This window comes from Stegostoma tigrinum, chromosome 3, assembly GCF_030684315.1.
Source record: "Stegostoma tigrinum isolate sSteTig4 chromosome 3, sSteTig4.hap1, whole genome shotgun sequence".
Taxonomy (NCBI): Eukaryota; Metazoa; Chordata; class Chondrichthyes; order Orectolobiformes; family Stegostomatidae; genus Stegostoma; species Stegostoma tigrinum.
In genome coordinates this window covers 44,611,636-44,638,771 of record NC_081356.1, presented here as the reverse complement: position 1 = coordinate 44,638,771, position 27,136 = coordinate 44,611,636, and the positions used below count along the sequence as shown (strand labels likewise).

Genomic DNA, 27,136 nt, shown 5'->3' with positions numbered 1-27,136 from the left:
TGCTGAGATGCTGCTTGGCCTGCTGTGTTCATCCAGCTTCACATTTTATTACCTTCTCAAGTTCCTTTTCTATTTGGTCTTTTTTTTGTTATGTATTAATAAATTATCTTTAAAAACGATGACTTCATTCAAAATACTGCAAAGAACTGCTGGAAATCTGAAACAAAAAGAAAAATTGCTGGATGAACTCACCAGGCCTAGCAACATCTGTGAAGAGAAAGCAGAATTAATGTTTTGAGTCCAGTCATCCTCCTTATGAGAAGAAAGGTCACTGCATTCGAAATGTTAACTCTGCGCTCTCTGCACAGATTCTGCCGACGTCCTTAATGAAATCCTCTCTGGTTGGAATGAATAGATTCAGGTGACTAGTTTTATTGTTGCTATTTTGTCCCTTTGGAATTGCATTTGTTCTGAGGAACTTGATGAGATCATAGCGGATCTGCTATCTAACTGCATATTCTACTTTTCAGCCGTAATAATTTCCTACTAATGCCTTCAGCCAGTGGAAATTCATCAATGATTTACAACGTGCATTTTGCATTTTGCATCAGCTTACATTGGTAGAACCATCCTTGGTGTGTGGAGCTGGTTTCTCTTTCCAATCTGAAAGATTTGGCACTAATTTTAAAATGATGGCTGCTCATCCCAGTGCTCCAATCTTTGGAAATCATTTCTCACTATTTACCCTAATTACTCCTCTCGATATCATGAAAATATCCATCATTATTTTAAACCTTTGTAAATATGAAGAAATACTGCTGTAGTTTCTGTAATTTTCACTTCTAATTTAGCACTTAGTGTCCAGTTTCATTTTCCTTTTTAGCAAATGCATTAGTTTCATTTTGAAAAAGCAAAAGCAATCTTTTTTCACCAGCTTCAGGGAGCAAAAGTTTATTTTATGATCCGAAAATAATTCATATTGCAAAGCACTTCTGCTTATTTATGTTGAGAAATGACCCACTTTCAAGAACTGAAAGCCCACAGAGGGTTGGGGAATTCAAGTCGTTGTACACACTGCCACAATGATTCTGCTGTTGGAAGTACAGACAGTGTTCCACAAGTGCATTACGCAGGCATTAAACAATATTTGCACACATTGGGCAGAATTCAGTGTAACTGATACAAGTTCAGTTCACCTGTAGGATAACGGGTGTGATTAATTATCTGTGAGACTGTACTAACTCAATACTGGCTTCAGGATAACATCCAAATGTTGCTTTTCAATGCCTTCTGAAGAGCAGTGTAGTTCCTCAGGTCTTCCATAATCTCATGGAACATAATTGCTTCTTTATGAAGGTTTGAGTTTTTAATCTTTGCAGCCAGAACGTCAAAAGTTCTTTGTTGGTCTCTGAGAAGTACTTCTTTTGCCGGGATCTCCAAGTCAAGGTGAGTTTCACACCAGTTCTCCAATAGGAGGACTGTGCCTGTGTCAGTTGTATTGAAATCTATCAATGTGTGCAAACAGGGTTTAATATCTTGCATTTGTGCCCTTGAGGAATATGCTCAGTACTATCCACAGAAGATTTGTTGTATCAGTGTGTGCAATAATTTGAATTTCCTAAACCTTTCTGGTTTTTCAGTTCTTGAAAGTTATTTTTTTTTGTACATAAATAGCTGAGGTACTTTGCAATTTGAATTATATTCTGTTCATCAAAAACTTTTGCTCCCTGAAGTTGGTGACAAATGTTCGTTTCTGCTGCTTTATAAAGATATCAATTCATTATTTTAAATAATAGTGAATATACAGCATTGAAATTGTTCATACTCATGATAGCGCCTTGCCTTAGTAGAAGATGAATCAAAAAGAAACACTTGAGTTTAATCACTTCACCCATCATATCTGTTGCACTTTGCTCAATAATTATGATTAACAGTGAGATCCAGGGAGATCCCACTGTCCCATCTTTGCAAAATCTGGTTGTGGCAAAATATTCCAAGGCCTTTTTGTCACTGAATGTATCTTCCACACATTGGTTATTTCCTGCAGGAGCTGTCTTTTTATAATAACCGTGTGTTCAGATTTACTAACTTGAGCTTCTATTCCATGTAACTGAATGAAGGATTAGTCTTATTAACCAGCAAATTAAAATAAAAATCTTACTGAATTGAGAAATGTGAGCAATTTAACTTTTTTTTTGTTAGAGTTAATTAGCTCAAGAAGCATTTGGTAATTTAAAAAAACGTTATGTTCTACAATGAAAAGCAAAAAAGTTTGTCTCTGTTTTCCTAAAATAGCAATTAGCTGAATGAATCAGGAATGAACAAAAGCCAAATCATAAAGCTTGAACTATTTAGTTCTGTTCACCGTGCCTACTTTGAGTTTTTTTTTCCCAACTAACTGTATTCACTGCACGAAGTGGCAGTCTAGATTCATAAGTAATTAAGAAATAGATTTTAAAAATTAGAGTTTCTTTCTGAGCTTCAGAAATCTTTATATTCTGTTCAGATTTCCATCCTGTTCACCCCACCCCCATGCTTGATTTTCCAATGTACTGTCATGTCACATGCACCTGTGAGCTAAGAGCACGAACTAGTATAATTTATTTCTAAATTTCTTGGGTAGAAATTATTATGCCTCTAGCTTTTGGTTATTGCATTTTATTTAAAAGTCATTAGCTTCTTCCTGGTCTCTTTCAGAATTTCAGGGTTGCCTCTTGCAACCAACTCCTTTCATCATTAAAGACAACAGTAGAGTGCCCTCTTGTAGCACAGTGGTAGTGTTCCTGCCCCCTAAACCAAAGAAGCCTGAGTTCAACTCTCATGTATTTCAAAGGTGTTTGATAACATCTCTGAACAGGTTAATTGGGAAAAAATTGTCAATAATTAAAAAAGACAGAAGTAGAGGGCCCTCTTTTGGAACAGTGGTAGCTTCTGTACCCCTGGGCTGAGTGTTCTGGGTTCAAGTCCCACATGTTCCAGAAGTGTGTAATAACTCTCGGAACAGGTTAATTAAAAAGAAGAAGACAAAAGTAGGTTCTTGTCTTAGTCTCATTTATTGCTGTTGGAATAACTGTTAATCTCAACCTAAAATTCTTTGTGTGTTGCAGTGGTAGGCTTAGAGGCTGGGATTCAAGTCTCAACTGCTCTAGATATGTGTTACATTATATCGGAGTAGGTTGATTTAAAAATATCAAAGTCTTTGGTCTAAAAAGGTCTTCCGATGCACTGGTAATGTCTTTCCTAGGTTCAAGCCCCATCTACTCTGGACATGTCAAAATCTATTTGAGTGGTTTCATTAAAATAACTAAAATTCTTTGGTTAAAATTTACTTATCATTCCAGCTCATCTCCATTTCACTTTTCCCCAGGAAAGATATTTTAGCAGTTCAATCATTAACACAGGAGATTCAGAGCAATAACTATGTTTTGCACTATTTACAGATGCTAGTGTGAACAGTCGAGGGTTTGAGGTATTCATTCCAAGTTGAAGGAATTTGTTCCAATTGAGGAACATTGAAAATTCAGGAGAAATAAGAGGCCAGAATAAGGGGAGTATTGTTTCCATGTCTTATAGTGGGGTCAAGGGCCTTAGAAGGATTTGAAAGAGCAACGGATGGTTTTGAAAAGAAGGGTAAGACTTTTGTATTAGAGGCTCCACATAGAATCCTGACAGTGTGGGAACAGGCCTTTCGGTCTAACAATTCCAGACCAAGACTCAGAGCCAGCCTATGTTCATCCTGGGCCTCTTGCAGTGCCACAACGATGCTACCCAAAGCAAATATTCCACTTGGGAACCCTGCAGCCCAATGGTGTCAATGTGGACTTCACAGGCTTCAAAATCTCCTCCCACCACTGCATCCCAAAACCAGCCCAGCTCTTTCTGGCCTCCCTAACCTGTCCTTCCTCCCACCTATCCCGTCCTCCCACCCCAAGCCCCCCACCCCCATCTCCTACCTACTAACCTCATCCCACCCCCTTGACGTGTCCGTCCTGCCTGGACTGACCTATCCCCTCCCTACCTCCCCACCTACACTCACGTCTACTGGCTTCATCCCCACCTCTTTGACCTGTCTACCTCCTTTCCACCTATCTTCTCCTCTGTCCACCTCCTCCTGTATCCCTACTTATTTCAGAACCCTCTTCCCCTCCCCCAGGTCTGAAGATGGATCTAGGCCTGAAACGTCAGCCTTCCTGCTCCTCTGATGCTGCTTGGCCTGTTGTGTTCATCCAACTTTACACCCTGTTATCTCTAACACTCAGAGCATCCCACCCAGGCCCAACCCCCAAATTCTACACATCCCTGAACACAATGGACAATTTAGCATATGGCCAATCCACCTAGCCTGCACATCTTTGGATTGTGGGAGTAAACCAGAGAAAACCCATGCAGGTACGGGGAGAATGTGCAAACTCCACACAGACAGTCACCTGAGGGTGGAATCAAACCTAGATCCTGGCGCTGTGAGGCAGCAGTGCTAACTACTGAGCCACCATGCTGCCCTAAAAGTAGTCCCCTGACCAGTAATCAAACTCAGGCAGTGGCAGTGAGAGCGCTGAATTCTAACCACTAGACCACCTGTTCCATTTAGAGTGAAATATAGGAGAACAAGAGCAGAGATCATTGGATGTCTCTGAATATTCAGGACTGGATGAAAAGGAAAATAGAAGCATATGACAGGTACAAAGGAAGCCAATCAATGGGGCCCGAGTGGAATATAGAATGTGCAGGATGGAACTTAAAACAATTAGAAGAGCAAAGAGGAGCATGAAAAAAAAACAAAAAGCACTAATGTGCAAGATCAGGAGAATCCCATATATATCAATCCGAAGAAAATAGAGAAAGATTAGGATCCATTAGGGACCATGGGAGAAATGCGTGTGAAGCTCGAGGATATTTGTTGGGCATTAAACAAGTGCCTTCACACCTACCTTTACTCAGGAGAAGGAGGATGAAGGTAAAATGGACTGTGAGATTCTTGAGAAGTTTGACAGAGGGAGTGAGCAGGTAATGGAAGTTGTGATGGGCTGAAAGCAAACAAAGCCCCAGGTCCAGATTAGTTTTATGTCAGGCTTCTGTGGTAGATGAGGGAGAATAACACCAAGATGTCGACCCATTTTTTAAATTCCTGTCTTGCCACAGGGAGTTTCCCGAAAATTGGAGGATAACTGTTACGGTTCCATTTTCAACAAAGGGTCGTCAAGATAAAGCAGAGCATTTATAGGCCAGTGAGTCTCAGTGATAGGGAAGCCATTAGAGAACATTCTAAAGGAAAGAATTCATCTCCAGTTCAAGAAGGAAGTTTTAATCAGAGATAGTCAACAAGGCTTCATCAGAGGGAGGTAATGTTGAATAAATCTGGTTGAATTTTTCAAGATGGTGGCAAGTATGTATATGAGTGTAGTGTAGTTGATGTTGCTTATATAGATTTCAGCTAGGCCTTTGACAAGGGTGACGAATTATTTAAAAAAAAGTAAAAGCGTGTGGGATGTGGTGTGACTTGGCAAATTGAATTCAAAATTAGTTTTGCGGCAGAAGACAGAGGGTGGTAGTAGAAGAATGACTGTATAACTGGAGGCCAGTTTGCATTGGCATACCACAGGCCTTTTTGCGTCCTTTATTATTCATAACATATATAAATACTACATCTGAGAACGGCAGGGGGATGATGAGTAAGTTTGCAGATGACAGGTTGATTGACTAGTTTGTAGACAGTAAAGAAGAAGGTCATAGGCTACAGGGGATGTGAATAACTTGGTCAGATGGGCAGACCACTAGCAGATAGAATTTAACCCTGATAAACTCTGGAAAAAGTAACAAGGGAATATGTGATAAATAGTAGGACATTTGGGAACTCAGAACAGTGGGATCTTGAGGTGCTTGTCTACAAATTCCTGTGGGTGGTGGGACAAATAATCAGTTAGCAAGGCACACAGGACAAGTTGAAGCAGAGGTTATTAGAACAGAGAGGTTTTATCAGAGCTAAATCACAATTTGGCTTGGCAACAACTAGAATACTACATGCAGCTGTGCTCACTACACTATAAGAAGGATGTAATTGCAGGGGAGCAGAGGAGGTTCACCAGGTTGCAGACAGGGATGGAATATTTTAGCTATGAAGAGAGGCTGATTAGCCTCAGGTTATTTTCTTTGGCGCAGACAAAGGTGAGGAGGGAAAATAATCAAAGGTGTAAGGTTGAGGGACATGGAAAAGGTGAATAGAAAGTAGCGGTTTTCCTTAGTCAAAGAGTCAATAACAAGGGCCACGCTTTTCTCGCAGAAAGCTTGTGGCTTAGAGAGCATTGAGGAAAATTTCTCTCACCCAGAAGATGGTGGTTTTCTATAATCTACTGCCTGAAAGAGCAGTTGAGGCAGGTAACCCTACAACATTTAAAGAGTACTTTGATCAACACTTGAAATGTTATAACATGTAAGATTATGGGCCTAGCCATGTAAAGTGGAACTAGCATAGATTTAGCATAGTTTTAAGACAACAGACTTGATGGACTGAACAGCCTTTTCTGTGTTGCTTGATTGTGAGTTAACGGTCGTGAACAAAGAGTGTATTTGAATGGAATTTGGTGGAAGTTAAAGATACTTTGCATTAAAGTTTGCAGAATGTTGGAAGGTGAAACGTCACCGAGGTGAGCATTTGAATAGTTGCCTTTAGACTGGACAGTTAACTGAGGTTAGGTGAAGATGGCCAATGAAAACAAAATGTAGAGACTCGTTGTTTTGACAGAGATGGCATGGGGTCATTTAGTTCAAGTCCGAAGAGGATGCAAAGGTGGTAAACTCAAAATTCAGTATCAGACAGTGGACAGAGTTAATTGTTGCCTTGAGATAAAGCTTGTTTTGGGGTCCACCTGCCCTAGCAATGGAAACTTTGGTGATCAATGTTGACATATTTAGGGTAATCTGATAATTCTATCCAATTTCTTGCCATTTGACAGGAAGAAAAGCAGTGTCTCACTAAAATGTTACTGAAGAGATCAAAGTTCATTGCTTGACACAGCAGATGGAATTGCCCTTGATAAATTGAACTAAAATTTGTTTAAGAAGAATTGGGGTCCTCTGCAATGTAGCATGTTATATATTATCAGGGAACTGACCTGTGTTGCTGAAGTTGCTGTAGTAGATTATTTTACAAAATAATCTGAAAAGCCTTGTGGTACAGGTCACCAATCATTTATTAAGCAAACATTGGGAGAATCTACCCCAGAAAAAAAGATTCTGACGTAGCAGTCTAACTGAGGATTTAATCAGATATTTATACATTGTAAGTCATGTAGATCATACATTATTCAAATTCTGAAATGGTCTGTTTCGGACAAATACTGTGTTTTTCTCACATTCCATAAGTGGCAAGGTGCCTGTTACACCCGGTTTCAGCACTCTTTAGCTTCCCAGGTGCCATCCTACCTCCTTTCCGAAGTCTGTGCCTCATTCCATCCTTATTTAAACTCCATTGCATTTTTTTCCCAATGTGGAATGAGGTCATCCTCATGTTCCATTTCAAATAAAGCCTCAGGATGAACGTTGCTTCAGCCACTTTGCAGTTTCACAGAAACACTGTCTGTCTGCTGCAGTGGCATCAGCATACTTGTTTCTAAACTTTTGCACTATTCCAGCGTTTTCTTTCCAAAACAGCTTGCAACTCTGTAAGATTGGTGGTACATTACAATATTAATATCACATTAATGATATTCAAAAACAAAATTATTTGCATCTGAGACATTATATTTCAACATTTCTGTTGGAAAAGCAAACAATGAAATAGTAAGTTTTCATGTCAAAGGAACAATGTTGCTAGTTAAATCTTGGAAATAAGAAACTCTGCTTCCTTGATATTCAAAGTAACAACTGCTATCCAGTATACCATGGATGATGAAAATTGATGCTCAGAAGTCTCCATATTTGATTTAATGTGTATTGAGCAGCAATTCAATAGTTACAGATAGATTGTAAAGTACAATACAAATATTTAAAATTAGCCCTTAGGCCTTTGGCTGTGACCTTGGACATAGATCAGTGCCGTTAATGTCTAGATTTCTTGGTCCATTGACATGAAAGAAAAACAGCAATATATGGAACTGAATGTATTGGCCATGCTGGAGCTCCATTTTGAAGAATACATGATGAGTTGGATCAATATGAATCATTTGCAAATTTGACTTTTTGCCCCCATATGGGTGGAGTTTCCCCTTCATTGATCAAATGTTTTGCTGCAAGTTTCCTGAAATTGGAGCAACTGGTGCAAATGGTGGTAAGATTTTGAAGTCCAAATTGTGTCATTCATATCTTGAGTTTCTGCAATCTTCTACAATTTAAAAAGGAAAATTGCTGAAGATGTATTCATCACCCCAAAACAGTTTGTGTCCCAGGTGAATTAATCAACTCATAGAAGACGTACAGTGGACCATCAGTCAGATGATAGTCCCAACACTAAGCAAAAAAGGTAAATGGAGCACATTCAACACAGAAGAGAGAACGCCCTGAAACATGGTAATCATACCAGCAGACAAAGGACGCATGACAGTTATTCTCAATAGAGCCCAATACATCGAGAAAGCTAACACACCACTAGCAAATATTGACACCTACCAACAGTTGGTGATAGACCCAACACCACAACCAGAACTGGATTACAACGACCCTGAAGAAATTATTCAACTCAGGAGTCATCAGCAAGACAGGCTGCCAAGAAATAAAGACAGAGAAATCCAACACACCTGGCTTCTACTAACTCCCCAAGATACACAAACCAAAGGTCCTCCCCAGATCCATTGTCTCACAACCAGGCACACCAACACTTGCCAAAGATCTACAATGGAAACTGAAATAGTTAGTTGACAACATTACCCTCTCCATCCACTCCTCCCAAGAATTCCTCAACATCACCAAGGACACCAGAATAGAAGAGAATGAGATAATGATATCCTTCAATGTAACAGCACTATTTACATCTATAACCATCAGCCTAGCCAGAGACAATTGCCACACTGCTGGATGAATCAAGTAAGCCGGCACCCCAGGACATTAACAGCACTAATAAGGACACCAACAAGAAACCACTGGATCTATGTCTCACAACCCACTGCACCTTCAATGACGATACATTCAACAAATCAACAGAACACCAATGGGATCCCCAATATCAGGACTGATTGCAGAAGCAGGAATGCAAAGGTTAGAATGGACAACGCTCCCCACTGTACAACCCAAATTTTGGATCTAATATGTAAATGATACCTTGGTGAATATTAAACACGTAGAACCAGAAGAAACCCACCGACACAAAAAAACATTCTCGCCAAGATAAAATTCACAAATGAAGAAGAGATCAAAAACCGACTAGTCTTCCTGGACATAATAGTAGAATGCAAAATCAACATGGAACTCCAGACTAGCATTTCTAGAAAAACCCCACATATTAGATTAGATTCCCTACAGTACAGAAACAGGCCCTTTGGCCCAACAAGTCCACACCGCCCCTTGGACCACAGGCAATTTAGTATGGCCAATCCACCTAACGTTCACATCTTTGGACTGAGAGAGGAAACCGGAGCACATGGAGGAAACCTGCACAGACACGGGAAGAATGTGCAAACTCCGCACAGACAGTTACCCAAGGCTGGAATCAAACCCAGGTCTCTGGCACTGTGAGGCTGCAGTGCTAACCACTGAGCCACCATGCCGCCCACATATGGACCAGTACTCAATTAGACTAGCAACCACTCCAACGCCCACAAACAGATCTGCATCAGGACACTGTTTAAACCAGCCACAACACCTTGTGGCAACCCATAACTATGCAGAGCAGAACAAGAGCACCTATACGGAGTCTTCTAAAGGAATAGATACCCGAAAAGCACATTCTGCCATTTCCTCTGAGACAAATCGCAATAGGAAGACCAGGCTCACTAACCACCCAACCATGCATCAGGGAAATTTCAGAGATGGCCACAAAATTACTCAGATGCCTGGTTATCAGAACAGCCCACAATCCAACAACCACCCTACAACAGCCACTGATGAAGTAAAGGATCCCATACCCCAAACTAGCAAAACCGGTGTAATATACAAAACACCATGCAAGGACTGGGAGAATCACTAAAAGGCCAACTGGAAGAAAACTGACAAAATGGATACATGAACTCCAATTAGCTACCAAGAGACGCAACCAATTTTCACTTGTCTCACTACACACGGACAAAGAAGGACACAAATTCGACTGGGACAACACGCCCATAATGACACAAACCAAACAGAGAAACACAGGGAATTCCTGGAGGCCTGGTATTCTGACCAGAACCCCATCAACAAGCACATTGAGTTAGACTCTGTGTACAAACCACTGAGAAACAGAACTGGAAGTGGTACCAAATACCCCAACAGTCTGAAGTATATAAATAGCAAGCAGGACAGAATGCCAATGTTTTACTGGAGGCGCACTGACAATATTATCTAGCAGGTTGATGAAACATTTGCAACAAAGCTACTAACTTAGCGAGCATGCCTATAACCTGAGCTAATTGAGAATTTGCACTAAATGCACTTACGGGCCATCAAAGAAGCTTTAAAAATTAAGTTGTGTATATTGATGGTAAACACACAATGTTTCAGAAAACATTCAGAAGCTCTGACAATATTTGTGCAGAGAGAAATGGAAAGGATGTTTCAGGCCAGTGGCCATTCATCATTAACCAGGAAGATATAAAGGTACATGATTAAAACTTGCAATTTTATTTGGAACTAATTGCCAACTTACTTAAAAGAATATAACTTCTAAACTTTTTATGTATTTGATTTTTTGAAATCATTTCCAGCAATTTAAAATTTGTTTAGTTAAAAATAATTGATTGACACCATTCAAAACTGCTCAGTGCTTATTATACATGTGTTTATAAATTGTATCATATTACCATTCAGTAACATTTTAATACTGTCAATGAGAGGGCAGCCTGCTTGACTAGCTCCATATTTCACACCTTAAACATTCACTTCCTCTTCCACTGACTCAATAGCAGGTGTGTGTTCCATCTACAAAAAAATGCACTGCAGCACTCGCCCAGCTCCTTCCACACTATGTTCTAATTCCATAATCTCCACCACATAAAAGAACAGGGGTAACAATGCATCGGAACACCACCACTTGCAAGTTCCAGTCAAGTCACACGCCATACTGACTTGGAATACAATTGTCATTACTTCAGTGTTGCTGCCCATGCTTTGATACCTTGACCAGTTTCTCCATAAAGTCATTTTACTCAGATACTATACTTGTGAGACAAACAAAAATATCAGAGTCGATTTAACACTTTTTATTCACAAAATATAATAAAGTCACAAAAGGGGCCATTTGGCCAAATATCATTTAACACACTGCTCTTATGAAATAAAACCTCCAATTCTTGTATTAATTACTCTGCCAATTGCAATGTTTAGACTATGCTGCAATCCTGATCTCCTGATCAAAACCAGTACTGGCTACAAGACTGGGACCAGGTACTACCCTACCAGTTAAACTTGGCCAGACTGTGTAATTGACTCTGATGAACTTTTGGTGAAGTTGGTCACGCGCACGGTCCTCTCGCTCTCTCGCTCTCTCTCTCTCTCTCTCTCTCTTTCTTTCTCTCTCGCTCTCTCACTCGAGGTGGTTGGAGCTCCACTACCGGGCCAGGTTTAGTCTTTCACCGTGTGAATGACCACCAGGTGTCCCATACTATACCTCCCTGCTGTGTCCTTCCAGAATGTTCTCTGACCATCAGACAATCGATCTTGCAAGTCAAGACCATAGCGTCCACTGGGATCCCTGAGGTATTGAGGGCATGTCCCAATTCCATGCATGATCATGACATGAACACAGTGCTTCGACAAGTCTGCTTGCCAATACACAATACAATCCAATACACAAAACAATCCCATTTTCCAGACAAGATCGCGCTTCTCCTTACCTGCCTTTGTCTTGGGCGGATACTATGTGCTTGACATGTCCTGAAAGTCCCTTGAATCTAAGCTGATCAAAGGTTGCCCATTGTGCTTTCTAGCCTAACCATTTAGGCCCTGGACAATCTGGCCACAGTTGTCACTGAGTCAAATTCATGGCATTTGCTCCTTAACACTACTGTGGGTAGCCTAAGTAGTGGGCCAAAAAGGGTGCTGGCCATCAACTGCCCAAGGGTATGTGTGGATGGGCAACAAATGCTGTGGTGGCCATACAGTCCATGAATAATTCTGAAAAGAAGCAAGAACTTGTTTTCAAGAAAATTCTGCCGAATTTTTTTTTGAACTGCACAGGTGTGTTATTTCATAATAAGTTTTGTGTTTGATGACATTTAAATAGGTGAGCAGAAAGTTGGCAACAAAAAATAATTTCCAAATCTGGTACAATTTGCTGATTGTTCCCACAGTGGAAAGATTATTCTGTCAACATTAAAAATACAAAATGTCATCTGTTACTTTGTCAGATCTTCCTTGTCATTATACAACTTTTAAGGAAAACTGAAGTCAAACATCTCTCGGGCTTAACTGCTGTACTGTGTCAAGATTCAAATGAAGGCCATGAGATCTGGAATCATATAATCCCTACAGTGTGGAACAGGCCCTTCAGCCCAACAAGTCCACACCAACCCTTAGAGCATCCCACCCAGACCCATTCCCCAATAAACCTACCTAAGCTACACATCCTTGAACATTATGGGAAATTCAGCATGGCCAATCCACCTAACCTGCACATCTTTGGACTGTGGGAGGAAACCGGAGCACCCAGAGGAAACCAACGCAGACATGAGGAGAATGTGCAAACTCCACACTTACAGTCACCCAAGGGTGGAATCACACCCAGGTCCCTAGTGCTGTGAGGCAGCAGTGCTACCCACTGAGCCACCGTGCCACTGCTACAACCTCTTCTTTGCAGACAAACAAGGTTCTGTTACTTATGACACTTATGGTCTTGTGCCATTTATGCCTATTCATTACTGTGGTACAATAAGTTTTATAATACCATTCCGCACAGTCATGTAGGCCCTGAAGCATAGTTCAGAAATTTCAGCAATTCCTGACACTTGTCACAGGAGGTACGCATGGAAAGGGGATATGTAGCTGTCATGGTATCTTGCAATTTTCATCGGGAATAGCCATTGCGTAAGCTGGAGATATTGCAGCATGCTTCTGTTATAGAAGTGAGATTTATATATTTGTCTACTCTAGGCCTCTAGAGAGTGTTGCCTAGGGTTTTGTGATGTGGGCAGACAATTGGCAGTGGCAACTTTCTCACAAGTTGAAAGAGGACAATTGATGCATCAGGTCTTTGAATCGCCCATCTGATTTAGACCAGTTGGCCAATTTTCTCTCTATAACCCTACAAGAGTTACCTTCAAACAGTCGTCCAGTTGCCTTTTGAAAATTTTTAAGAAAGCACATTCCAGCTCTCAAAATCCTCTGTGAAATAATTTTCTGTCATATCACATCTGAATTATTTTATCTATTTATTAAAATCTATGACCTCTGATTATTTGCCAAAGTAACTAGTTTCTATCTCAAAGATCTCTTGAAATCAGAGTATGTATTTTTCTATCAGCTGTTTCCTTAGATTGCTCTGCTCTGTGAAAACCAATCTGTTACTCAAGTCCCGTCCTCCTGTACCATCCTGGTGAACCTCCTTTGTCTGCTTTTGATGATGTTGAATGTCTTCCCCACGAATGGTGCTCAGAACTGTACACAGTACTGTACTAAAAGCTAACAATATTTAGCATGACCATGTTTCTTTTGCACTCAGTCCTCTTCGTCATCTTACTACTCACTAAATGCACTTTCTTAACTGTCTGTTTCAACTTGTGATGCCACCTTCTAGCAGTGTGACTGTATAGCAACCGATCCTTCTGCTCCCCAGAAAAATGTTACCAACTGGATTACATTGCCTTTAGGTGCTATTTTTCTCTCAGTGCGTCATTGACAACATATCTGCATTTAATCATAGCTGCCATGTGTCAGCCCAACTATTTCCTGAATCTCCAGATCTAAGCATAACAAAGCATAATCATGTCAAGTAAACAAATAGGGCAGAGGACTTGGGTGGACTGGAGGTGAGAATAGGCAGAGAATAGTTGTTCAACAAAATCCAACATTTGTTTAACAAAATCCAGCCTGAGTCCAAAACAGCATGTCCCTTCCTTTTGACAATGTTATTTATATGGAGTAGATCATATTCCTGCTCCTAAGTTCCTACTTAATTTGCACTTGTATTAGCAGTGGGGTAAGGGATAGGAAGAGGTGAATGCTAAGGGATTTTTTTGTTCCTTATGTCAGAGACTTGATCTAAGTGAGACAGTTTGTTTAAAATAAGTTATCTGGCATTTAGGACAGAAATTAGATTTTCTTTTCCTCTCCCTTAAAGTTGTCGGTCTGTGGAATTTCCTTATCAAGGAAGCAGTGCAGGCTGGGACATGGAATACAATCAAAACTGAGGTGGCTGGATTGTTGACTGATATCTGCCAAAGTTTATAGAGATGGAATGGAATTGTGTGGCCATGATCTGATCAACCGTAGTCTTCCCGAATGGCATAGCATGCTTGAAGAGCCAAATGGTCACTATTGCTCCATATTTATTTATTCATGTGCTCATTCAAATATTCTATTGGCAGCTGAGTCTCTGAATTGTTGGAATTGATCCTATCATTGCATTGCCATTGTTATTTTCATTTCATTACTGATGAGGAACTGCACATGTTATAATTTAGTAAATTGGACATAAGGACCTCAGTGAGAATGTTGAAAAGGAAGGGTATAATTCTGGTCACTCCAAGGTTTGTTGCAGGCACGGGGAGCTTAAGAAAGTATGCAGCTGACTTGATTTTGCCACATATCTTAGGGCATTCTCGTAATTATCTCCAAAAACCCTCACACACCTAACACCTGACATTAAGAAAAGAATAGCTCCAAAACAAGTTATTCTTCCTCAACCATTTTCAGTCATAAAATCTGAATACAGGAAGACAACTTGAATGGGAGGCCATTATTTGATTTTGTTCTTGCTATTTTGCATCCACATTGAGAGGCCAATTGACCCTTGGGTAGATTATAATTGCCCAGGACTGAAACAGAGGGGGCAATCAAAGAGTGGAGAGATTGTGAGGGTGAGGTAAATCATATATCGACATCAGATTAGGAGGGTTGGTGGAGACATGAAACAAAGAAGGCACAGCTGAATAGTCAACCATAATGAGTGGGGACCCCGATCAGCTTCTCAAGCTCCAGGGTAATTCAAAAAGATACTAGGCTTTGAATATATTCATGATAATGGGAACTGCAGATGCTGGAGAATCCAAGATAATAAAATGTGAGGCTGGATGAACACAGCAGGCCCAGCAGCATCTCAGGAGCATAAAAGCTGATGTTTCAGGCCTAGACCCCTCTTCAGAGAGGGGGATGGGGTGAGGGTTCTGGAATAAATAGAGAGAGAGGGGGAGACGGACTGAAGATGGAGAGAAAAGAAGATAGTTGGAGAGGAGAGTATAGGTGGGGAGGTAGGGAGGGGATAGGTCAGTCCAGGGAAGACGGACAGGTCAAGGAGGTGGGATGAGGTTAGTAGGTAGGAGATGGAGGTGCGGCTTGGGGTGGGAGGAAGGGATGGGTGAGAGGAAGAAGAGGTTAGAAAGGCAGAGATAGGCTGGACTGGTTTTGGGATGCAGTGGGTGGAGGGGAAGAGCTGGGCTGGTTGTGTGGTGCAGTGGGGGGAGGGGATGAAATGGGCTGGTTTTGGGATGAGGTGGGGGAAGGGGAGATTTTGAAGCTGGTGAAGCCCACATTGATACCATTGGGCTGCAGGGTTATATTCCCTCTGTTAACATATTCCCTCTGTTTTCAGAGAATTAGTCCCCGCGTTTGAAAGAGTGTTGCTTCTCAGAAGTTTACATGGGCACATTATATGCTCAATTTATTATATTACATTTGCCATTCTCAGAGGAGTTACACATGGAAGGGGGATATGTAGCTGCTGTATTTTCTTGTAATTTTCATCAGGAACAGCCTTGAGTAAGTTGGAAATATTGCAGCATCCTTCAATTATAAGAGTGAGATTTATATATTGAAAGTCTTCTTTATTATATTATATTAGTTGTTCATGTGGCTATTAGTTCACTAAGAATTGTTCAACAAGTGCTGCTGCATCTTGCAGAAGTTGGATTTTGGAAGCACTTTGACCAAGACATTGCCACAAAGAAACAATCAGCTGACTTGCGAACCAGTGAACACCATTTTCCCATGATGTAATTTTTTGAAATTTAACATTCCTGTGCTTAGCCTGATGAGTGCAAGGTTCAGAGCAATCAATTAATCACTCTATACAGCAATATTCAATTTCTTTACAACCAAGTATATTGCAAGGAAATCTGTAAAATTAACATGGGATGTTATATCTATTTCAGGTGGCTATGCGTTTACTTTAATGTAGATAAACTGGTTGCTTCTGTTTCTTCATTTTACACATACTTCAGGCAATATAAGACATTAAAACACCTTTCCCATAACTTGGCGTCATCATTGATTTCGCTGTGTTTAAACTGCAATATTTCATGTAAATTAGTTGTTTGACGGCTGCATGATTTGCTAGTGCTGTGACTCACAGGAATCACGGTGAGTTATGGAAATAGCTGGTGCAAAGCTCTCAATTTACAGCACAGGCCCTCGGTGTTGTACCCTGGCTTCATCACAGGCTTAATGTAGAATTCTGTCTGACATTCTGGGAGGTCCACTAGTCAGCTTAAAGCCATTTATATTTATCAGAAGGTCTTAAAACTATTGTAATTTTTTACTTTGGCTTTAGATAACAATATATTTGTGACTTGTTCATCATTCATACTGTACAAGGCTACAAATATAAGGGTATTTTACACTTTAACTGTGATGCTGTTGCTTCTGCAGAATACATTACTTGGAATTTGAATGTCACCAGAAGTTAAAAGGAATTGAAATATTTGGGATCTGACGAGTCTTTGCAGAACTGGATGAAGCATATTTTTCAAACATGAGATATTGATGTATTTATAGTCAGAGATATACAACATGGAGACAACAAAATGTGAAGCTGGCCAAGCAGCATCTTAGGAGCACAGAAACAGATCCTTTGGTCCAACTCAACCATGCCGACCAGATATCCTAAATAAATGTTGTAATTGCACCAGCCTCTACCGCTTTGTCTTGTAGCTCATTCCATACATGCACCACCCTCTGTGTGAAAATGTTACCCCGAGATCCCTTTTAAATCTTTCCCTCACACCTAAAACCTACACCCTCTAGTTTTGGACTCCTTTACCTCAGGGAAAAGACGTTGTCTGGTTAGCCTATCCATGCCTTTTATTTTTACAAGCCAAATGTGTAATGGTCACATCATTGAAATGAACAGCACCTGGGAAAACTTTTGGCCAGATTTTGGTCGCAGAGGTGTTTAGCTCAAGTGGGAAAATTTCATTAACCTTAAAGTAGATCACAGATGATTATAGAGCTAGACTGATCAGAAGGGACCCATTCATTTCTGAAATTTTCCTCTGTTGTACAAGACAACTTTAGGCTCTCCAGACATGACCCCACTCCACTCGCAACACACCTCATAGCTCCCTGCCAACTGATACGGCAAATGAGAACCCACCCACCACCAGACCTGTGGCCCTTCAAAGTCTCCATGTAAATTATACTCACCATCCCCTCCCAAATGACCCACTCCATAGCCACTGAAAGATTGTCCACCATAGGCAGACCTCTGGAGCCATGCCAAAGTGAAATGAAGTAAACTTCTAAAAAATCCAACGCATCATCCTTCGACACTTCCGTCATCTGCAATCTGACACCACCACCAAAGACATTTTCCCCTCCCCACCCTTATCTGCTTTCCGAAGAGACCACTCTCTCAGTGACTCCCTTGTCTGCTCCACACTGCCCTCCAGCCCCACCAGACCTGGCACTTTACCTGCAACCACAGGAAGTGCTACATGTGCCCATGCACCTCCCCCCTCACCCCAAGAAACCTTTCCACATCAAGTAAATGTTCACTTGCACATCTGCACACGTGGTCTGCTGTATCCGCTTGTTCCCGTTGTGGCCTCCTCTACTTCAGGGAAACCAAGCGGAGGCGTGGGGACTGCTTTGTGGAACACCCACACTCAGTTCGCGTGAAACAACTGCACCACCCAGTCATGAAACATTTCAACTCCTCCTCCCATTCCTTAGATGACATGTCCATCCTGGGCCTCCTGCAGCGCTACAGTGATGCCACCTGAAGGTTGCAGCAACAGCAAATCATATTCTGCTTGGGAACCCTGCAGCCCAATGGTATCAATGTGGACTTCACAAGCTTCAAAATCTCCCCTCCCCCCACCGCATTCCAAAACGAGCCCAGCTCATCCCTGTCTCCCTAACCTGTCCTTCGTTCCACCTATCCCCTTCTCCCACCTCATTCCCCACCCCCATCTCCCACCTACTAACCTCATCCCAACCCCCTTGACCTGTCTATCCTCCCTGGACTGACCTATCTCCTCCTTAACTCCCCATCTACGGTCACCTTTACTGGCTCCATCCCCACCTCTTTGACCTGTCTGTCTTCTTTGCACCTATCTTCTCCTCTGTCTATCTTCTAACCGCCTCCCCCTCTCTCCCTATTTATTGCAGATTGTCCTTCCCTCCCCCATTTCTAAAGAAAGGTCTGGGCCCGAAACGTCAGCTTTCCTGCTCTTCTGATGCTGCTTGGCCTGCTGTGTTCATCCAGCTCTACTCCTTGTTATCTCTTCTGAAAACCTATGCAATTCCATTTATGAAAATAGTCAAAGCTTGAATATCTCTTCATGTAGTTAATACAAGGAAAATAAATTGAAGGTTCTTGTGGTGGAGTGATGGTTTCCGTAACTCTTGGGCCGGAAAATCGTGGTTCAAGTCCTTCTGACATGGTGATGAATCACAACATACCCAAACACCAGTTTCTCTGCTTAGAAACTGCTTAAACAGACATCAACAATGGCCCTGTCAATCAAAGTGATGCAGCTTCTATTTTATTTCCTGAAACTCTAAGAATTGGATGAAGCAGATCCTGTCTGCCCTTCAAAACTGGTTACACTTAATTCATATACCACTTGACTGGTTCAGGTCCTTGCACGAGTCAAGTAGGGTTTTCAAATTCAACTGAGTTCCAATGGTTGCATTGTGTTTGCAATTCCGTTCCATGTGATATGTGCCCCAACCATTTCCCGTCTGGCAAAATGAGAATCTTTTGGGCAATGGGGCCAGTATATTTGCAGCTGGATTCCACCTGCTATTTTTAAAGTCAGTAGAGACTTTTCAGCAGTATAAAAACCCAAACACCTCAAGGAAATATCTGTCGGGAACCAAGTGGATCATATGAACTATGAGATCCTTGAATGGGATTGTTAACCAGGGCCAATCAGGGAAACCTGGCTGACCAATGTAAGCAAGGGATTCAGAATCTCCTTACTTCATGGGCTGACTCTGAGGTCGGTAGACACAGCAAATGAAATATAAATAAAGGGTGGCTTGGTAACAGGATACCAGCCTCTGTGCAGATATTTCAGTATCTGACTTGTATCTTCATTCTCAGTGACCCAGGAGAGAATGCAGAGAAGATTTTATGAGGATGGCATCAGATATGGGTTAATGTTATATAGGTTTCGAAATAATTGACAAGCTGGCGAATTACTCTGTTAAAAAAATTGTCTAGGGTGGGACATAATCATAGGTCTAATTGTTTTGCAAGGGAAATTAATTCTTTCAATGCCCCTGATTTCAAAAATCTGGGACTCTCTTCCCAGTCCCTTTGCAGACCTGCCAACAACGAATGGACTAAAGTGGCTCAAAAGGCAGTTTGGTTAGCTTGATCTCTATCATGGGGAACATGTTACAATCAATTTTGAAGGAGTTATGGTTGGGCTCAGAAAAACTCAAGGGAATTGGGAAGAATCAGCATCATTTTATGAAAGGAAAATGGTGTTTAAACATTTACTTGAGTTGTGTGAAGGAGTAATATGCTATAAAGAAGCCGAGCCTGCAAGTGTACTATATTTGGGTTGCCAGATGGCATTCAACAAAGATGTCACGTAATGTTTATTGCACCAAGTAAGAACACATGGAATGGGGATAACATATTAGCATGAATATGGTTGGCAGAAAAAAAAGGATGCATAAATGGGACTTCTGACTGGCAGGATGTGATGAACTGATTCCCTTATTAGGGCTTGTGCTGTTATTTTCTGGAAGTGACAATTATTATCCATCTGTGGTAATTTGCTTTGCTACAGGCTTTGACAAATGGACCCTTGGAGAAGCCCACATGTGACTTTGTTTGACATAGGCACCTTGAAACACTGTAATTTTCTGTATGATCCTGATAGAATGCTAATCAGATTTTTGTAACTTACTAAACTCTGGTGACAGAGACCACTTTCCCCTGCAGGTAGCTTTCAACTTCAAAGCTGGTGAGATACACAATCTTTCTTTGGTGTTTTGCTGTAGAGGACCCTTTGGATTATACTTTCTTTTCTGATGAAGGGTCTCGGCCCAAAATGTCAGCCTTCCTGCTCCTAAGATGCTGCTTGGTCTGCTGTGTTCATCCAGCTCCACACCTTGTTATCTCGGATTTTCCAACATCAGCAGTTCCTATTCTCTCAGTTGCAAAAGATGTTGTTTCTTGTCTTGCTCTTATTTCTTGCAATACATTGACAAGGCAGGTGTATTGTGATTTAGATTTCTTCACGACATCATGAACATCACTTTTTTGAGAGATTACTTCTCTCCTTCCTGTTGGTCATGTTAGAATAATGTAAATTGTTGTGATATACATGAGGAACAGCATTTAGTTGTCAGGAGTTTTATATTTTTAACTCCTGACCTCAGTAGTTCCAGAAATGACAAGAACTACTGGAGTTAAAATTCTGCAAATCAAAACCAAACATTAACTTTGTTTTTTCTCAACATTGCTTCAAACTCCTGTGATTTTTTTTAAAAACTGTCTGATCAATATTGTTTTTACATCTTTGTGTCAGAAACCTGAACCTTCCAGTCCAGTGGGAGGGACACAACCCTGCATTCAAGTCCCCTGGAAATATATGTAGCCCTAATTATTGGTAGATACTATTTATTTGGATCTTAGTCCTTGGATTATTTCATCATCTACATGTTTTGCATACATTGTATGATGACATTGTATATTACAGCAGACTCCACCTACCAGCATGTTGCATTTTCACAATGGAATATTATGCGTTTGAAATAAATAATTATTCATTTGATGAGAAAGGATAAGGGATAACACAGTGTGGAGCCGGAGGACCACAGCAGGCCAAGCAGGAAAGTTGACGTTACCCTACTTCACAATTTCTGAATTTCTAAAGAATGGTCCCAACTCAAAACGTCAACTCTCCTGCTCCTCTGATGCTGCCTGGCCAGCTGTGTTCGTCCAGCTCCACACACTGTTACCTCTGACTCTAGCATCTGCAGTTCTTACTATCTCTGGGTGAGAAAGGATAAACCTTTTCAACTGGAGGGATTGGATTGACTTTGTAAACCTGAGTTGTAGGAATGATTTTCTACATGCAGTTCATCACCCAAACTGGGAAATGTCTACTCAAGCAGTTGATCTTCTCATATGGCTTCTTAAACTTTTCACCTCTTGCAAGTCACTTAACTGTGATGAAATGAACTGTTTGTTTGAGTGAGAAAGATGCCAGGCCAGAGCTACTAATTAGACTTTATTGGTATTTGAAATAATACTTGTGCCAAATAACTTGGTTTGATTCTCCATTGGATTAATTGTGCTCTGGTCAAGGTAAAATGTTGTCTGAGGAGCATCATGCATTTTGGCAACATCTGGTTATTTATTGTTGCATGTGCAATAGACTTTAAGATTGTGGGTTTGTGAAGAAATCTAGATCATAAAATAAATTAGAAACAGAGGGGTACAACAATGCGAGATTTGTATCAATCCTACGAAATTGCAGCTTCATGTTGAATTAAATGCCTGAAGGATACTCTTGATGCTTGTTTTATTTGCTTTACTCAAGGTTCTCACCTTCTGTTGGCTTCCATTGAAGGTAATTGTTCCTCGTGACTCATCGCAGGTCCAGAGCTACCTGGTACCTCACTCATGGCTTAAATTAGGCATGTCAGTTAACTATTTGATTGTACATTTTCTTCAGGAGATGTCATAAATGGATTGAAAATTGTAACTTCTTGCAATCTCACTTAAACGGAGGTGATCTAATTCCCTATTGAACAGTATCTGAATCTAAAGGCTGTTTGTTCTGTTTGAATCACTACAGTGTTGCATGGTACTGCCACCAAATAGATCATACATTTGTCTGTATTGGTTTAATTTTAGCTTATCAAATTACTCTATTTTATTCATTTTTATTCCACAACATACTCAGAATGCATTTTGAACTTTAGTCCTCTTGGTCTAGTACCATAATTGCTGCAACATTCTCCCTGTATTTTCACCAGAGTGCCTCATAACGACTTTTCATCAGAGTTTCTTTGGACTAGAAACAACAAATGTTGGAGAAACTCAACAGGCCTGGCAGCACCTGTGGAGAAAACGCTGGGTTAATATTACAAGTGCAGTGATTCCTCTTCAGAGTTAGGAAAAGATGGTATATGCACTGATGAGAGGGGTGAGAAGAAAAGGAACAAGCAGATAGTTGGAGTTAGAGGCTAGAGTGAGAGAAAGAGAGTCAGGCAGATAAAGAGATGCGAGTAAGTCATGGATGCAGAAAAAGAGTAAAGCTGATAATGGGCACCATAAGTAGACTAAACTAAACTGGCTATGCTGAAGGCAACTTATTATCATGACAGGGCTTGGGGTGTAAGTGTCAGTAAAGGACGTAGAAGATGGCATTCAGGTGTTAAAATTATTGAACGCAATATTGAGTCTTGAAGGCTGTACATTTTCCAATGAGATGCAATTCTTCGAAAATGCAGTGGCCCTCACTGGTGCACTATAACAGGTGCAAGACAGATATGTTGGCCAAAGTGGTGTGTTGAAATGGCAGGCAATTAGAAGGTCAGATGTTCTTATGGACAGAACATAGGTTCCAGAAAGCAGATATCAAGTTTGCATTTCCTCACCCAGTGGGGAGGAGTTCACATTGTGAGCAGTGAATACAGTGGATTAGACTGAGTAAAGTGCAAGTAAATTGCTACTTCTGGAGCCTTGGATAGTGAAGATAGAGGAGGTAAACAGGCAGGTGATTTCATGGGAAGAGACGGGTGGTCTGGGGAAACAGCCCCTGCAAAATGCTGACAAGAGAGGGGAGGGGAATATTTGGCTGGTGGTGGCAACCCGCTGGACATGGCAGAAGTGCCAGCTTATGATTCTATGGATGCTGGTGGGCTGGAAAGTAAGGACCGGAGGACCCTTACTGTGTTGAGAGAGGGATGAAAAGCGGTGGGTGCGGGAGATGGGTCAGACATGGCTAAGGGCTCTGTCAATCTCGACAGCAGATAATTCTCAGTTAGGAAAAAGTTGGACATTTTTGAGGACCCTGCAGAAGGTGGCATCAGAACAGATGTACTAGAAGAGCAGCAATTATCTTTACATTTCATGGCTTCTGTCTTTGATTCTTAAATTAGCAGATTGTTTGATTGAAGTAATATCTGTCATATTTAGGTGTTTTTAAATGTATTCACCAGATTTAAGTGATTATCTGTTTTTGCACTGATTTCACCACCAAACGAGCCCTCAAGATCTTTGGAGAGAGCATTAGCAATCATATAATGATAAAGATGTAAATAATTGTAAATGTAAAAGATGTCATCAACAGTCTAATAATGCTTTGTAAACCTGACACTACCTGTTAGAAGGTTCATCCTTGTGGAGATGGTTTGGCAGCCACAAGGCTAAATTAAGACGACCTGTAGGTAACAATGGAATGAGAACCCGTGTGATTTTTTGCTCAAGATTAATTTACTAAAGAACTTTAGTTGTCCGGCATAAAGGAGGTGCAATTCTGTAAAGTTTTGATTCCTTTTACATTTTTCAGGGAAGCCTTGAAGAGACTTCTGTTTGTGATTGCTATCAAATTCTTCCCTCATCGGTAAGTTACCTACCTGTTACTCAATTCATTTTTTTAATACTATTATCACTTATATTAGTTGTGTTCCAAACATACTCAGGAGCATATGTAGTGAAAAGAAATACTTCAAATATTCAGCAATTCAGACACCATCCATGGTCGGGGTGGGGTGGGGGGGGGGGGTGGAGAGAGAGAGAGAGAGAGATAACAGGTGAAATCTTGTGCCCTTTCCTGTTTCCAGTTTGGTAGCAGAGGCATTTGGTCTCATGGGGAAGTGCTACTTGGAGACTTTGCCACCTTCCTGATGCCAGCTTGATTCAATTCCATGATATGAGGCACCCCTCAATAGCACCCCCCAATTACCACCAATTGAGATCGAAAAATGGTCAATTATTTGCCCACTTAAGAGTCTTACGCTGCTGCTTTTAATATAAGCCAGTAGCTTGCCATGCAGAATTGCTCCAAGCAAACCCGAATCCTTAAAGGGTGGTCTGAGGAAGAGTTGCGAACCATGGAGAGCCATCATCCCCTGTTCTAAAAGCAGAATCCTTCCTTCAGTGGAACTATTTGTCTCTGATGAGCCCGCAGAACGTGGTGCTCAGGATATCCGCCATTGGGCAATTGGATACAGTAGGGGTGGGGCTGCCACTGCCTTTTCAAGCCCCTGAGCTTGGGGAGACTCTTCCCAAAAAGAGGCAATGCATAGGGCCCTCACTGTTTCTCCATGAATAATTAAGACTCTTTCAGCTCCATTTGATTATTCCACCCCTTCTTTTTCTATCTCTTACCCTTCATCAGCACTGTCAAGTGTTTTCAGAATGTTCTGTTCCTTATTCTGAATTCCAGTATTCTCAGTGCACCATGTGTTCAGGACATAGAACTAACGATGAAAAATCTTGCTTGTTTACATTGCCTTCAAGCAGAGAGGAAATATTGTGATGGGTTTGTAGGCTGTTTTGAGCCCTGAAGCAACCTTGTGATAATGGCATAAATAGCGCAGTATGAGTGGATTTAGTTATTTGAGTATAAGAGAACAGTGCTGTAACAGCAAGTCGAGAGCCTGGTGTATCTATGGTTACCATGAAATATTCAGTATTCTAAGCCTGATGACAGTTCTTGACTTTGCCTTCTCACCAAGTCTGTCTCAAATTTAAATTCATAGTGTGGCAGAAAATTGTACCATAAAAGTTTAAGGTTGACATTACATTTAGGAGACAGTCACATATTGAGTTTCAGTTAAGACCTAATAAAGTGAATACTATAGTTTATTTTTCAACTTTAGTTTGGTGTAGCTGAAGTGATGACATGCAATAGAGCTGCTTTAAATTTACAGATTCATCCAGCTAACTGTTTTCGCTTCAATCATTAAAATCTAGCACAATCAGCCTGCTGTTGTCTACAATTATGAATAATGTTATCTTTGATGCAATATAAATATTTGTGAAGATAAGTCCATGAACTGCTGAAAAATTAAACTCAGGTAAAGTTCAAAGTTAGGGCACTGAAAGAAAACATGCTATTACTTGTAAGGTTGTGATGTGTGCATTGGTAAAAAGCTTTCTTGTCCCACATATTCTGTGTCCCAAGTTCAAAACAACAGCCAAAGTGTTTCTTGGACTAGTAAACTCACACTGTGTCTCATAAATTGATTTTTATGACCTTTCATTTAAAACACTTGAAGTAGTTTAGTGCCTATCAGAAGTGATATGCCACAGTTTCAGATGTTTCCTTTCTGGGCCTAATCCAAAGAAGTGGCAGCGAGGCATTGTAGGAGCATGGGTGGCACAGTGGGTCAGTGGTTAGCATTGTTGCCTCACCACACCAGGGACCCTAGTTTGAATCCACCCTCACGTGACTGTCTGTGTGGAGATTGCATGTTCTCCCTGTGTCAGTGTGGGTTTCCCCTGGTTTCCTCCCACAGTTCAAAGGTGTGTAGGTAAGGTGGGTTAACCATGGAAGGTAGTGTTAAAGGGGTAGGGTGGGTCTGGGTGGAAAGCTCTTTGAAGGATCACTGTGGACCTGATGGGCAGAATGGCCCTTTTCCACACTGTAGGGATTCTCTGATATCTGCTGCCATGGAGTTTTGATGATTTACACATCATTTGGAAGGCATAACGGTACGAGCCCTTGCAGGTTCAAGTGCCAATGTGTAAATAAGCAATTTGAAAAGATAACAAGGTGTAGAGCTGGATGAATACAGCAGACCAAGCAGCATCAGAGGAGGAGGAAAGCTGATGTTTTGTGTCGAGACCCTTCTTCAGAAAAAGGGTTCAGACCTGTAACGTCAGCTTTCCTGCTCCTCTGATGCTGCCTGGCCTGCTGTGTTCATCCAGCTCTACACCTTGTTATCTCAGATTCTCCAGCATCGGCAGTAACTACCATCTCTTAAACAATTGGAAAACGTCACCAGGATCTAAGAAAATTAGCCAGAGATTGATGGACAAGCAAGTGGCAGTGTTTAAGATGAAAAATACTTTTAATTCCAAGCTATTGTGTTGGGTTTTTTTTATTGGTTTGCCAATAGTTTTGGCTGCCTCAGGTGCAATCCAAACTTCAGGAGAGTGCAAAGTGGGTGTCAGGCCACTTGACGTTTTTGCTAATTATCTAACACTTGTTTCAGATGTTGTAAAACCCACCTATAGTTTGGTCTTTATAAAGATGTCATGGAGCATGGACCACAACTGAACCGGTGCTAAAAACCGGGCAGGACAGAGATGACTTTCCATAGGTTCTGAAGAGTCATACTGGAGGCAAAATCTTAATTTTTTTCTCTCTTCATAGATACTGCCAGACCTGCTGAGTTTCTCTGATACTTTGTGTTTCTGAGCATTTGTTTGGCCGATTTCTGTGTGATCCAGGTAAAAATACAAATCTTGGCGGTCAACGTGGGCCAGCTGAGAATTCATAATATTATTGAGGATGAAATACAAAATGTCAATTTAATTCCAATGGAATATGGTGGAAAAAGAAACCCATGAACTCTTGCTAGATTTTCTGCTTAAAATAGTTAAAATGGTAGCTAAAAAACCCTTTATGCTTAAAATTGTGAAAAATGTCCAACCTGAAGGGTAAAAATGCAAAATCTGTAGTTATTGATTTATTTCGATATTTACATGGAAATGGGTCAT

The 27,136-nt window shown here is 41.0% G+C and overlaps 1 protein-coding gene across 24 annotated transcripts in view; it reads left to right on the top strand.

Moving 5' to 3' along the window:
- Positions 1-27,136, top strand: part of LOC125450923 (receptor-type tyrosine-protein phosphatase delta) — a 2,532,553-nt gene that overhangs the window by 547,918 nt on the left and 1,957,499 nt on the right. For 3 of the 24 annotated variants that reach the window (XM_059644534.1, XM_059644538.1, XM_059644539.1), the window contains one exon: positions 23,976-24,029. The exons of the other annotated variants lie outside the window; for them this stretch is intronic. The gene's annotated coding sequence lies outside the window, so the exon portion shown is untranslated. The remainder of the gene's footprint in view (positions 1-23,975; positions 24,030-27,136) is intronic. 24 annotated transcript variants of the gene reach the window in all.